We start from the raw sequence: 13,675 nt of genomic DNA, 5'->3' as shown, positions 1-13,675 counted from the left end.
TATCCCAGTATGTCAATCTCAAGCCAATTTTCTGGACCATGTATCTGCCAACTTCATCAAACTATCAAAATTACTCACTTCAGTAAGGAATACGTGCTGAAAGTTAATGATATGTAACATGTTGCTGTAGACATACATTAAATTTCCCTAAATCTAAAGAGATTTAATACGCCAGTCATTTTCAGGTAGAAAAATGCATACCCTTAATTCGCTGAAAATTGATGCTAAGAATGCCTCCAGTCCCTAGACGCAATTCTGTTTGACTTGATGCAGTATCCCTTTTGATACGCTACTTTTTAATTAGTTTGAAGGGACTGCTTAGTCCTAAAAGAAAAGTCAAAGTCGGGGATCAAAGAGAGCAGAGAAGACTTCATAGAATCATAATACTCAAATCAAACCAAAAAACTCTTCTTTCTTCTTATGTCTTCGATTCTGAAACAGATGATTATGTCTTTGATTCTGATAATTCTTCTCTTCCCATTTTGCACTTGCCTTGATACCTTAACACCAGACCAATCCATCAAGGATGACCAATCTTTGATTTCCAAAGAAAATAATTTTGCCTTAGGCTTCTTCAGCCCTGGCAACTCTAGCTATCGGTATCTTCGTATTTGGCATGTCAAAGTGACAAAACGAACTGTCGTGTGGGTTGCAAACAGGAATGATCCTATCAATGATTCTTCTGGAGTTCTCTCCATCAGCCAGTTTGGAAACCTTGTCCTCCATGACAGTTTTAACCGTCTTCTTTGGTCTACAAATGTTTCTGTCCAAGGGACAACCTCCTCTGTTGCTCAGCTTCAAGATTCAGGAAACCTGGTATTGGTTCAGGGCAATAACAAAAAGATGTTATGGCAAAGCTTTGACTATCCTACAGACACTTTGCTTCCAGGCATGAGGCTTGGGTTGAATCGGATAACTGGGCTAGACAGGTTCTTGACATCTTGGAAGTCACAAGATGACCCGGGAACTGGGGACTACTTCTATAAGATGAAGCCTTCCGGCTCTCCACAAGTCTCCTTGTATAAGGGTTCAACCCTGTATTGGCGGTCAGATCCATGGCCATGGCACATATCATCTTCATCATCACCAACATCGTCATTAGCCTCAATGGGTTTTCAGTATGATTTTGTTTACAATGAAGATGAGGTATCTTACACCTACTTTTTTGAAGACCCCTCTATCATTTCTAGACTAGTGGTTGACAACTTAGGATCGTTCCGGATACTTATGTGGAATAATGGTGATCTTCAATGGAAGGAATTATGGTCAATGCCTAAATACCGGTGTGACAACTATGGATGGTGTGGCGCGTATAGTAAATGTGGTCCTGAGTCTACTGATATTTTTTGAGTGTACATGTTTGCTAGGGTATGAACCTAAGTCTCCAAGGGATTGGTATCTCAGAGATGGTTCTGAAGGGTGTGTGAGGAAGCAGTCGATGTGTGGGAATGGAGAAGGGTTTGTGAAGGTGAAACGTTTGAAGCTTCCAGATTCGTTTAATGCAGCTTGGATAGACAAGAGTATGACTAGCTCAGACTCAGAGTGTGAGCAGGCATGCTTGAGTAATTGCTCTTGCACTGCTTTTATCAGCATGAACATTGATGGGAAGGCGACCCGTTGCTTGGTATGGTATGGTGAATTGATGGACATTTTGGGGGATACAAATGAACGGTGGGATCTAAATATACGTGTGGATGCAAGTCAGTTAGGTAGCCTTTTATTCTATCTTGAATTTGTTTTTCTAAATTTTCATTATTTCACTTTCGGAATTTTGGACTCACTATTTTTTTTCCAGCAACTTACACAAGGAAGTCCAAACGTTTACTTGGCCACAAGAGGCAGCTGGCTATTATTATATCATCTGTTGCTGTGCCATTGTTTCTGGTATCCTTCACAGCCTATATGTGTCTAATGAAGAAGAGGAAAACAAAAAGGTGACAAAATTGCTTGCATTGTATTGTTGACACACACACAGATATATATAGTTCTTACTCCTTAAATCAGCCCACCATGTGAGGTATATAAATACTCAATTGCGAAATTATAGTGAAAATTTTCTATCAATATGTTTTAGGACAATGAAGAGAAAATTGCATAATCAAGTATCAAATTTTATCGGCACCAAAGACCTTTTGGAGGATAATGAGCTCGAGGACAGTAGTAGACATCCAGATTTATTGATTTTCGATTTAAGTTGCGTAATTGCTGCCACTGACAATTTCTCTCTGACCAACAAACTTGGGCAAGGTGGTTTTGGCTCCGTTTTTAAGGTACAATTACAATTCACAATGACATTGTTCATATCTTCCCCATTTTTCTGTGGGTGTGAATGGCGGAAAATGAGTTCAATAAGCTAAGACATTTGTTACTGAAGTAGCATATAGAGGCATTAACTGAATTGATTAAAACTAATAGTTATGAGTAAGCTTAATTTTTTGGATCATGAATTCAGGGTCAATTATCTAATGGACAACAAATAGCGGTAAAAAGGCTATCCAAGAGTTCAGGACAAGGAATAGAAGAATTCAAAAATGAAGTTTTGTTGATTGCAAAACTTCAACATAGGAATCTTGTCAAAATTTTTGGCTGTTGCATTCAGGAGGAAGAAAAGATGTTGATTTATGAGTACATGCCCAACAAAAGCTTAGACTCCTTCATTTTTGGTACCTCTTCTTTCTAAAAATCTATTTCCTTGAACTGTTTGTTTTTTTTTGCTATATATGTTCAAAGGATATATTTGAAGTTCATATAACCATATATTTCAACACTATTGAAATCACATTTTGAGTTCACTAGAAAAAAAAAAGAAATTTGTTGTAGATCCTGCAAGAAGTTCATTGTTGAATTGGAGGAAACGCTTTGAAATCATTATTGGGATTGCTCGTGGGATTTGTATCTTCATCAAGACTCAAGATTAAGAATTATTCACAGGGATCTTAAAACTAGTAATATTCTACTAGATGGTGAGATGAACCCCAAAATTTCGGATTTTGGCACCGCCCGTATATTCAAAAGTGACCAAATTCAGGACATGACAACCAGAGTTGTCGGAACATAGTAAGTATCACTCAAACACATGCATGCACGTGCACATTGAGACTTGTACACTTGCCATACATACAGAAAATAAAGGCCTATGCAAACTTTAACATTATCTTTAATATTTTTCGCATGCAGTGGTTATATGTCACCGGAATATGTAATATTTGGGAAATATTCAACCAAATCTGATGTCTTTAGTTTTGGTGTCATGTTGTTGGAGATTGTGAGTGGCAAGAAGAACAATGATTCTTATCAGAACCACCCTTCTCTAACTTTAATAGGGCATGTAAGTAACAAAAAACAACAATCTTTACGATTTGCATTTATAATACAACCCCTTATGGATAATGCTATGACTCACACAGGTTTGGGAACTTTGGAGAGAAAATAGAGCCTTGGATATAGTTGATTCATCAATAAATGAGTCATTTTTATCCCTTGAAGTCTTGAGATGCATTCAAATTGGGCTCTTATGTGTGCAAGAAGATGCAGTGGACCGACCAACAATGTCGGCAGTTCTTCTAATGTTGAGTAGTGAAACAACTCTTCCTTCTCCGAAACAACTTGCTTTCATTTTTAGAAGAGCTACCAATGAACTTAAATCAATCACAGGAGGAGAGCTTTATTCTATAAATGATGTGACAATAACCAAGTTTGAAGCTCGCTAAATGCAAAGATTCTAGTTAAGCTGAATCTAATTTGCTTCTATAAGGATTCTAGTTAGCTGCATCTAGATTGCTTCTATAGGTATTTGTAGGACAAATTATCATTTTACTCTTTTTGTATTTAAGAACAAACATAATTTCTTTTTTTTTTTTTTTTTTTTTTGGTTCAGTTATTTATTTTATCACTAATAATCCATATTTATTAACTTGGTTAGTGGCATTGTTTGTAGGGTTCAAATCCTCCCCCCCCCCCCCCCCCCAAGCGCCCCTCTCTAGATAAGATGCAGAACACACCATCACCTATAGCCTTTTCCTCTGATGGGGACTCCCCCCCCACCCCCCCCACGCTCCCCCCGCGCGTAAAAATTATGACTGTAATAATTGAGTTATCCAAAAAAATAAAATCTTAGTTGTTTTAGAAGATTGTTTAATTGAGACACTAATTATGAGTAAGGCACATCCAATCTATATCTATATCATATACTATATATAATAGCAAAAATCTTTTCTTGCAATTAAAGAGGTGCTGCCATGTAGGAAAAATGGCCATCTAAAATTCAGCCACGTTTAAGTGCCTGTTTCTTTTAGCTTTCCCAACCCAAAAAGCACTTTTTGAAACTATAAATATAATATATGCGTTTGGTGATGTCTAAAAAGCAACTTTTTAGAAAAAAGTTGCGTTTTGAAAATGTGAAGAGAATGCGCATTCTACCAATGGAGCTGTGAGGAGCATTTTCCAAAAACCCGTGCATGTTGAGAAATCCTACCGTTGGACTCTGGGTGAAGTTACCAAATTGCCCACTGTGTTTGCAGCCCCAGAATGGCAGAACCCTTTGATAAATTAATTGCTACAAAGACCACAAAAAAAATAGCATCTAGCCCAGGTTCAACTCAATAACAAATTTCCAAATCCAAACACAAAAACATTTATAACAAATTCCCAAATCAGCTAAGGAAAAAAAAAATCAATCCCTTGCAAATTAGGATTCCTTAAAATGCAAAACAAAAAAACATCAGAATATAGCAAAATCTTTCAAATGGAGTTTGTACCCATCTTGCGGTGGATGGATTATGGAGGTTTGGAGAAGAAGTTGAAGAGTCTCTCCAAGAGGACGGATGAGTTCTTGCAAGCACTTATTGATGAGCAAAGGCGTAAGGAGGAAGAGGGTAACACTATGATTGACCATATGCTTTCGTTTGCTCTACTCTGATCCAAATCTTCCCGATTTGAATCATCCTGTTTATGAGTGGTTGAATTTAGAGAAAAAGAAAAGAATCAAGAAGATCAAGGTGAAGAAGTGTATGGGTGTTACAGACAAAGTGCTGAGGTAAAAAAAAAAAAAAAAAAAAAAAAAAAAAAAGGAAGAAGGAGAGCACTGTGGAATGTTCTGGAGCTTGGAGGAAGTGGTAGGAAAAAAAAGAAAAGAAAAGAGTAAGGGTATGTGTGTGGAGGAGAAAAAAAAAGGGGAAAAAAAGGAAAAAAAGAAGGAAGTGGTACGTGTGTGGAGGAGAAAAAACGAGGGAAAAAAAAGGAAAAAAGAAAAAGGAAATCCTATCACAATATTTTCACAATACTTTCATAATAAATTTTAAGTGGTAGGTTTTTATTAGCTAATATTGGTGAGAAAAAAATAATTTTTTTAGAAAGAGAAAAAAATAATTGTAATAGTACGTTCAAATTAAAATCAGTATCAATTATCACAATATTTTCATAATACTTTCACAATAAATCTTATGTGGTAAATTATTATTAGTTAATATTGGTGAGAAAAAACTAATTTCACAATATTGATTTAAGTATGAAATAAACTCCTTTTTATATACATTATCCTTTTTGATAATTTACCACTTACACCACCACTTTTATAAGTGCTAGCCAAACATTCAACTTTTTCAAAAAACACTTTTTAACAGTTTTTACCAAATACTCAGCTTTTACAAAAAGCCTAGTTTCATACCTCACTTTTTAAAAACTCCACTTTTTCAAAAAACTCAATTTCAAAAAAACTAAACTAAACTCACCTTAAGGTTTTTTTTTTTTTTGAAACTTAAACTCACCCTAAGTTAAAAAGCGATAAATTACTGTATTAAAATACTGTTTGGAGCCTCTAGGTATAAAAGGAAACTAACCGCTTAAAAAAGGATAAATAAAAAAAGAAAAAGAAAAAAGAAAAAAAGATTGGTACACGGAGAAAGGAGAGAGAGATGAGGCGCGCCGAAGACCCTAACACACAGAGAGACCGAGAGCCAGATTAAGAGATCCCAACAATGGCGACACGTTTTAAGGAGAGAGAGAGAGAGAGAGAAAAGAGAATTCCCACTTTCCTAACCATTCGACAATTCCCCCTCTCTCTTCGGTCTCATCACCATCCCTTGCCAAACTTAGACCACGGGAACCGGCACCGGTAACCTAAAGGGAGAAAGACAGACATCTCAGGGCCGGCACTACCGTCGGCCTCCAACCACAAGGAAACTTTGTTTCTTCTGCCGTTGCACCGCCAGAGCCGTTATTGGGTAGGTTCCTTTGACTCTCTGTTGATTTATTTCAAGTATAGATTCACTCTGCGATCTCGACTGCACTCTTTGTTTATGTTTCTTTATTTATTTCTGGGTTTTTAGGTGGAAAGGCCAAGCCTTTGAGGCAACCCAAAGTCTAAGAAGAATGTTCTTTTAGCAAAAATAGTATCAACAGATTAGTAATTGACTTAAAAATTGGCATACATGATTTATGTTAAAAAAGCATTAGATTTAATAGATGACTTGGTCAATTAGGAATCACACCAAAGCTCTAAGTGTTGCTACTCACACTAGGTGAATATTGAACATTATTCAAATTCTTTATTTATCTTTTTGTGTGTGTGTGTGTGTTACATTGGTGTTTCAACATTTGTTAGCAGTACTGTATGCTTATGTAACTATAAACCTCTATTCTTTTTTTTTTTAATGAACTATAAACCACTATCATAAAAGTTCAGTGGTTTGTCATTCACATTAGAATGTCTAATTATCAAGAATTAGGTAGAGTGGGAAGAGTTAATCACCATCTAGTTTGCATTGCTTTATACTAGAAGAAGGATTTCAATTTGGTTATATACATGTTGCTTTAAAGAATATAAGTTGCAATTAAATTTTTGTTGAAAGGTTATGATCTGCATGATCACTTACTTTAATAATGATATCTTGATTGTGGATGCAAGCTAATGATAATTTGGTATTGCTTGCTTTCTTGACATTTGGTTTTGATCGATGCTAATTTCTATGTTCATTAACTTGAGCATATTATTTACAACCTAATCTTGGAATGGTGTATCTTGAATACTTGGACTACTATGTTCTAGGTGTTTAGTGATCTTTATATGATTTAAGGTTCTAATGTTGCATATATTTTACTCTTTTTACAAGGTGGGCAGAGTCACTTCCATGCAACTTTGAAGGCATCATGCATGAGAGGCTATATAATATTCCGATTGAACCTCAACATAAAACTTCAGATGAAAGTGCAGTAAAAGTGAGTAATTATTTTTAACCACACTTTTTTAATTATCATTTGCCATCTGCTCTTTGCGACTTTGCACACTATTCTGTTCCTTCTCTGCAAAACCTTCCCAATGTCAGCATAGCTTTACCATGGTTGCTTTTTCTATTCAAATTACCATCTAACCTTTTCAGTATGTCTATATTTTTTTAAAAAACTGCTGAATCAGCGAGGGTTCTTCTTGGATTATTATTGTTAATTGATGGGTTGATTCTCTTTCTTGGATGCTTTTGTTTTAATTCCTGTGGTCCTTTCCCTTCTCTGCAACAGTGACATGTCAAAAATAAACTGAAACGCCACACCCAAAGAAACAAAACCAGTCATTCTGCCATTTTTGTCACCACTGTACTGCTAGAATAGTCACCAGGTGATTTTTTTTTTTTTAATTTTTATTGCTTTCTTTGTATTTTGATTATAAAAAACTTGCAATAGCTATTGTTTATGTTTACGTATTTGTTTGGTTTTGATTGAGGCATTTGGGCTAAATGTGGTTTCAATAAAGGTAGTTTGTTTGTCTTAATTTTTTTTTTTTTTTGGGAGAAAGATTGTTTATCATAATTGATTGCACCTTGAATTTTACTTATGCTGTGATTATTAGATTACCAAAATCTTCAATTTTTTTTTCAGTTTTTTCTCTGATTTTTAATTCAGTTACTTCTTCATTTTGCAACCTTTGAAATGATTTGGTTTTGCTTGGAATATTTGGATTCATATTTTTAGGGTACTCCAAACTTATAATTCAAAGGCTACAATATTTACATTGTTTTAATAGTTGGGCTTCTAATTGATATGCAGCAGATTTATCTTAACTGTGTTAACAGTGTTTGCATGATTGTTGGCTGAGTTTTATAGCATGATACGTGTTTGACAAACTGTCTTATGGACCTGCATTTTATTCCCTTTTTATTATGTTGTTCAGAAAATATATACCTGTAAAATGAATCCTCTGACTTCTAATACCATTAAGATGATTGTACTGTTGACTCATAAAATAGATGCCTACAAAAGAGAAGGCAAAGGATTGCCCATAGCTGTATGATGCTAGTTACTATCTATTCGATCCATGGATCTTCTTCTTTGTTTTATTTTTTTGGTAATATGTTTGAAATATTTCTAGAGGAATACCCCCAGACCACAACCACCACCTTATACTCTGAAGGGCTAAAGTGTACTAACAGAAGTTTTACATAAATAACTTTTTAGAGTAAACTTACTTGAATTAAGATAAGATGCTTACTTCAAGATATACCTTATCGTGCATCTTTGATTTTTGTAGAGAATTTTCATGTTGATGATCAAGACATATATTGGTTTGGGGAAAAAAGATAGTTCCGCTTTTATGGTTTTCAACTTACTATGAATATGAATTAGTATAAATGTCTCCATATCTTTATTCATTTAATCTTCAGTTGCTTAAGAAAGTTAAGCTTAAAGTATGTAATTTGGATATATTTTACATATTTTGATGAATCGTTTGTTTTATATGTCAAACATTGTAAGAAACAAAAAATTTTGTTATAGGAAAACCAAACGTTGATAACTTCATCAAAAACCAAAAAATAGAAGTAGCAGAAACCTTATCTAATAATTCTCCATTTGCTTCTCTCATAACTGTTGAAGCTCTAAAATGCCAATTCAAATGCGTCACAAATGTCGAAAAGGCAACTACACTAAAAGCATCAAAGAACAAAAACAATTAAAGAAAGACACGAGAAAAACTTAGTACAAATTATATATATGCTGCTATTTTATAATTGTTGTGATATAATATTAATGTATTTAGAGTTTCACAGTGGTTGATTTTGATAGACTTAAACTGCAATATGCTACTTCTAGAATTTTGTTGTATAGTATAAACTACATACCTATAATTGTAATAATTCTACTACTATAGACTTTATTGTATTGTATAGACAACAATCATATAACTTACAAATCTTACATGTTTGAACATGACTAACACATCAAAGTTGTTATTCTTAAGGTTTTTGTCTTGGTTTGTTTCAGATTGTAATATTTGCAACAACTGTGGTAATGAATTATTCTTTTGAGGATAACACCTCTTTTCTCTTATATTTCTTTGTTTTTTACATTGGTGGTGGTTACATTTGAAGAACTGTTTGAAATTTAGATGGTTTTGAGTTTTGTTTTTGGGGGGTTTCTTTTGGATCTTTTCAAGAATTAGGATTGTGATTGTCAGAGATAGCCATTTGTTGCATTTTTAAATTAGTTACTTTATCTTTACTTAAAAAAGAGTTAGTTACTTTATCTTTAATTGCTAGCATCTATTTTTTCCTGATTCTATTAATAGAACAACTTAATTTTTTATACACAATTTGTTTGATAAAATTACTGATCTTTTGTTTTATTCTAAAATTCTTAATACATGGCGGTGGAAGGGAAATAAGGAGTGTGGTCTTTCAGGAGTAAATAAATGGTCCCTGCCTCCTAGGTACTGCCATATTTTAAATATGGAGCATTGATTAATTATTGAAGAAATTTGTTTCTTTTAGAAACACACAAACTCTTCAGGCATTTTTTTTTTTAACAAAAAAATCATGATATGTTTCTTTATTGTTATTATTTTGTGAGAATGCTTAAGATCTTTCATAAATGGATTGGTTTTCAAAATTTGAAATACAAGTTGCCTTGAGCAAAACTTTGACCAATCTCACCATGTTTTGATTGATATTAACAAAATTGAAAGGCAACCAAACTTTCACCAATCTCAACTGAATGCATGAGAATGCTTCAAATCTTCCTTATTATCCTGAAAAGATGATACCCATGGACATATATAGACTTTGAGAATGCTTCAAATTGGCCAAATGAATATGAAGAAAGGGGCATCATGGACAACAGTACCTAATCTTTCTCCCTCTCTTTTTGGTATTGGAACACCATTGTTTCTTTTCTTTTTTTTTCCTTTTGGGTTTTCAATTCTGGCTGATTATTATTGGAATACCAGTGTTTGAAGACATGCTTAAACTGAACTTTGGATTGGATGTGTGGAACCCAATTGTTTATGCACGTACAATGCTATTTACAGATTTCTTTTAAATTTTGTTGTGAATTGTGATATCAATATTTGGTTAAGATATAATTTTTATAGATTAGTTCTTTGGAAATTTGGTTTTCTTTTTAAATATTGTGGTTATATTTAAGTATATGTATGTGGAATTGGCCTATGTAATTAGGTTCTAAGTTTGTAATTGTTGTAATGTTTATGTGAAATTCTTTTTTTGCCATTGTGAATTTGTTGTTGAAGACTTGCAGCCATCAGATGGGATTATATATTTATAGTTAGTATAGTCCTTATTCGTAACACAATATAATCCTCTGGCAAATACACTCCAAATCAGGTTCCAAATTATGACTAATGTAAATGTGCAGAAATTGTTATAATGTACAAATGTGTTCCTTTTTTTCATATTAATTTATTTACATTTATGCCTCAAAGTTGGGTGTTGATATTACTTATCAAAAAAAAAAAAAAAAAAAAAAAGTTGGATGCTGATATTGATTTTGCTGCATCATACAGGTACTAAAAACAATGTTGACTGTGTTGATGACTCTATAGTTGAAATCAAATGCTCTAATTTAGCTAATGTTAATGTTGAAAAGTCTTTTGATGGTTCACAAGATAGTGAATCTTCTGTTTCTCAAAAAAAAGATAGTGAATCTTCTGAGTGCTTCAAATGCCCATTAGAGAAGGTAACTCTTTCATTCCTTTGGCATAAAGTGTCTATAAAGATGCGGTTTCTTGCAACTCCAATATTTAAATGATCTTAAAACTTTCAGTACTATCAAGTTTGCAACATAGCAGTTCACCAAGTACTATTGCTACAATAATTTCATACTTTTTAGCTACTCTTTTTATTTTAGTGATTGTGACAACTGAAACAGATCAGTATTTTAAGTTGCTGCCTCCTTTAAGTCTTTAGCAAACATTGATAAAATGTTATTGCTTTATAATTAATATTTTTGGTCTCTTTTGCAGTAAAACCAAAGGTCTAATAGTTTTTAATATACTTATAGGTATTTATTTATGACCTTCACAATGAGTTCCACTCATGATTTGCATGTCCTAAACTGCAGCGAATGATGAAGCCGTTGATGTACTACACTATATTACTTTTGAAATGGTGTGTGCTTAATGGCACCATGTATGCTTTCCCCATGGAGTTTAAGTTGCACCACTACTATGTTCGTGCTACTGGTGTACAAGTCTATCATATTAGATTGCTGCATCGTTCAAGAGCTACTATTGCGTTAAGGCTGCATCAATCAAGTGTTGCTATTGTATTCAGTGATGAAATACTCATTGACGTACTGTAATAATTAATCAGTAGTTGAAATTTACAAGATATGTGAAATGATTCTTCTTTTTTGCTTTCTACACATTGTATAATACATTTGATTAATCAATTTTATAATTATGCTATTTTTTTTTCTTATTATTTCTTCCTTCTCTCCGGTTAAGTTACTTTTTTAGGAAAACATTTAAAGAATATAAGTTGCTTGGTAAGGAATACATTTAAAGATAAAACATAACAAATAAATAAAATAAAAAATTCTCGTGCATTGCGCGGGTTAAAAGCTAGTATATCTAAAAGCTGAAGTAAAATATTTATTGTTGCTACGCTTCTGTTAAGCCACCTCATCTTTCACGTCGTTGCCACATATTTATTTTTTACCTTTAATTTTTTTCACAATATTAAATATATAAATACATGGGCTTTACAAATTCATCTTAAACAGTTTTAACTTTACATATTCATTTACTTTAATTTTAATATTGTAACAAAGTATTATTTATACATATTTCTTTCAGACGGTTTTAACTTTACATATAATTTTTCCCATTTATCTTCCTTTATTTTGACTCTTCATATTCTCATCCTCTTATTATAAATTTGTCACTTTCTCCCATTTTATGCATATTTTATTCTCCCACACAAAAAAAGTTATTTCCCTCTTCTCTCTCTCTCTCAATTGTTTTCTTTTCATTTTTTGTTGGATTTTTTTGAGGTTTGTACTCCCATTGTCTTATTATTGACTGAGGCTTTGTTTGGGAGTTCATAAGAGAATGAAATGGAATGGAATAAAATGATCATAAGGGAATGGAAATGAATGGAATGGAATGGAATGAAATGTATTTAAGTAAGGGAAAAGAATAGAAAAAAATGGAATGAAATGAAATTAAATAACCTTGATTGGATGTTTTAAAATAAAGGAATAGAAAGAAATGAAAATAAATGGAATGTAAGTAATCTTGTTTGGAAGCAACATTGAGGGAATTGAATAGAATCATTTTATGACAATATTACTATTAAACCCCTATTTTAAAATAAAGGGTTGAATATATAGGGGTATTTTGAGAGTTTTAGTAAAAAAATCATTAAATCTAATTTCATTCCCTCCTATTCCTTCCAATTTCGAGGGGAATGAAAATTTGAGGTTTTAATAAGGAATAGAGAGGAATGAGTGTTCTCTTCTACCCATTTCATTCACTCCCACTTAAACTCCCAAACAAATGAATGAATTTTCCATTCCCTCCATTAAAACTTCCATACAAAGGAAGGGAAGAATATTCTAAAATTATTTTTTTCATTCCTTTCCATTCCATTCCATTCACTCCTTCTAAACGGGGCCTTACTCATATGTGTTCATTGATGCAAGTTTTGTTTTTAATCATTTTATCTACAACATTAAATACTTTTAATGCTGTTAACCAGATTTAAGGAAAAATCATATTATAATATGTTCATATTTTGTGTTGTTGTTAGGTTTTAGTTTATTTGGAAAACAGCAAGATAATCTAGATAATATGATGACAAACAGTTAGTGCAGTTGAAGAAGATGGTCTTTGTGCAATTTTTTCTCACTGTTTGTAAATATTTTTTTACCAAATTAGCACCAAATTATTATGTCTTTATTATATTAAGAAAAAAAAAAAAAAAAAAAAAAAAAAAAAAAGAAGAAGAAGAAGTTGAGTCGATTTATTTGTTATGGAATCTAACGGCCACATAAGGAGATGAGACCATTTAGTTCTTACATTTTAAAAGACTTTATTAAAACGTCATCGTTTGCATTAGTAATAATATCATGTGGACTCGTCTGTGATTGAATGACAGCACGTGAGTCCTAATAAGAAAATGTCACCGTTTTATATTATTAGAGATTTATATTGTTGGGTAGGGGCGGTAGGATTTTATGAATGGGGGGCGAAAATTATAACAAATACAAAGTTGAACTAATTTAATTGAGCCATACAAGAAATATAAAGAGTTTGTGGGGCTAACTATATTTCTTTTGTAAAGTTTAGGGGTAAAAGTATAATATTTGAGAAGTTTGGGGGGCCAACTATATATATTTTGAAATTTTTTCAAAACATTTGGGGTAATTTTATATTATTTGAGAAGTTTTTTGG

General features: G+C 32.8%; 1 long non-coding RNA gene and 1 pseudogene across 3 annotated transcripts; both read left to right on the top strand.

The window, feature by feature from the left end:
* Nucleotides 1–441: 441 nt before the first annotated feature.
* Nucleotides 442–3,858, top strand: LOC126728806 (G-type lectin S-receptor-like serine/threonine-protein kinase RKS1; annotated as a pseudogene).
* Nucleotides 3,859–5,856: 1,998 nt separating this feature from the next.
* Nucleotides 5,857–11,686, top strand: LOC126727339 (uncharacterized). 3 transcript variants are annotated; one of them, XR_007656211.1, is made up of 5 exons: nucleotides 5,857–6,221; nucleotides 7,110–7,215; nucleotides 7,513–7,609; nucleotides 10,784–10,956; nucleotides 11,341–11,686. It is a non-coding gene; the product is annotated as an uncharacterized LOC126727339 (long non-coding RNA). The 3 variants fall into 3 exon arrangements; XR_007656213.1 differs by having other exon boundaries at nucleotides 11,281–11,686; XR_007656212.1 differs by lacking the exon at nucleotides 7,513–7,609.
* Nucleotides 11,687–13,675: the final 1,989 nt, after the last annotated feature.

Source organism: Quercus robur, chromosome 5 (genome assembly GCF_932294415.1).
Source record: "Quercus robur chromosome 5, dhQueRobu3.1, whole genome shotgun sequence".
NCBI classification, from domain to species: Eukaryota; Viridiplantae; Streptophyta; class Magnoliopsida; order Fagales; family Fagaceae; genus Quercus; species Quercus robur.
This window is presented reverse-complemented; position numbering and strand designations above follow the sequence as displayed.